Raw genomic sequence first — 2156 nt, forward strand, 5'->3', positions numbered from 1 at the left:
GCTACATTCTCTCGATGCGAAGATAATTTCAATGATTCAATAATTTATCTTGCATTCAAAATAATTTTCTTCGTTTTTCTGTCAAAATTTATACCACTATGGATTACTTCTCTTGGTTGAACCTTTTGATGTATGAGGAGGTGAATGTATGTATATATATATGTATATTATATATATACATATATATGTATATACATATATAAATACATATATATATATACATATATATATATGTAAGTATATACCTATAGATAGATATATAAATAGATAGCTCATTAGCGCAGGTGTGTGTGGGTGGGTGTGTGTGTGTTTGTGTGTGTGTCTTTGTTTGTCTCCCCACCGATGTTGATGCGTTTACGTTCCCGTAACTTAGCGGTTTGGCAAAAGAGACCGGTAGAATAGAGTACTAGACTTACAAAGAATAAGCCTGGGGTCGAGTTGCTCGACTAAGGGCGGTGCTCCAGCATGGCCGCAGTCAAATGACTGAAACAAGTAAAAGAATAAAATAATAAAATCGATAGATAGATAGATAGATAGATAGATAGATAGATAGATAGATAGATAGATAGATGTCAATGTAACAATACTTTACGTATGTGTGTAATTGAAAAGCCTGAAGTTGCGATTTTCGTCCAGAAAAATCCTTTCACAGATGTATTGTGTCAAAAAAGCACAATATGCTTCAGAGCTAGCCGAAAACAAATCATCCCAGAAGTAACCACGAGGGCGACAGATACGTATTTCATCGCTGTTGAGGCTTTTCAATGTCACATATTCGTGTCACTGCCGAAACGAAATTGAATCAGTCAGTTGAAGTGTAAAAAGTTTTGTATAGACTATACACTGGCAAACAGGGCGTATTTCTATGTCTTTATTGTTGTACATTAATGTTTTATAAGTTATTATTGAAAAAGATCAGTTATAATTTGTTACGCTCTGAATTTTGAAATGCTGCTTTTCTTTGTCTGATGAATTAGAATGTCCTTATGGGCATTCTATGTAATGTAGGTGTGCTTAAATTATTTTGTAATAATTCAACGATTTAATAATAATTTATGAAAAATTTGCTTTTAAATATTTCGATGTGATTGTCTGTTAACGAAACGTATAGGAAGAATATTAAATCTATTTTGTGTGCCTATATTTAATAAATCTCACAAAGATAGAGCAGTCGTCGTTAGCGAGATAACTTTTGAGCTTTTGATATATTTAAAACGTAAATAGTTCTTAAAAGTAATATCATTTTGTATTGGTATTATAGTAAGTGGGATATCCTTATGGTATCTAAGAAGACGTTTTTGTATGTGCAAGCAAGGAGAAATTAGCTCCTTATGTTTTTTCGATAATTTAATGTCATATATTAAAGCTAAGTGTTTCTCGTGAATTCATAAACTACAGAATGAATTCAGTTGTATATGAGGTACTCCTTTGTTTTAATGTACTATTAAATTGTAGAGTAAATAATTATTTTTCAAAAACTAGACGTGTGTCTCTAGGCTTGTGCCGAACCAACTTTGTGTAATGTTCTTAAATGTTTTTTGCTGTTATTTTGGTGTAATCTATAACATTCTGATTTACGTTTAATGGAAACTGGCTGAATAAATAATAGATTTTTCTAGACAATTGCTATTGACTAGACGTACGACATACGTTTCGAAAATGGCAATTCGCATTTTAGAATGCCGGTATTTTAAAAATTATTTATTATTTTTTTATAATAATTAATGGATGATAGTATCGAATGCCCTGTTTTGAGTAAATTTGGGTTGAAGATTCTCGATAAAGCTAAACTAGCGAACATTCAGAATAGGTGTAATTTCCTTCTTTCATTTCAAAACAAATACATCGAAGTATTAAAAAGAAATTTCCCATCTTCATTGAGCCGTATAAATCCACCCATGTGCACACAAACACGAATGCTTACTCAACATATTACCATAAACCCTCTCCTTCAGAAGCGCAGGATAAACAGCAATAAAAAATTCAAAACAAAAAACAAATATAGCTGCTTATTTAAAACAGCCTATAATATCTTAATACATAGTAGTGGACCCATACAATTAACTAGCTATTACACTTTGAAGCGTGTGATAGCGAAAGTAAGTCCGAAATATAAAGTAGAGGCGAATTTATTGTAGTTACGTGAATATATTACA

This window comes from Octopus bimaculoides, chromosome 13 (genome assembly GCF_046866305.1).
Source record: "Octopus bimaculoides isolate indiv1 chromosome 13, ASM4686630v1, whole genome shotgun sequence".
Taxonomy (NCBI): Eukaryota; Metazoa; Mollusca; class Cephalopoda; order Octopoda; family Octopodidae; genus Octopus; species Octopus bimaculoides.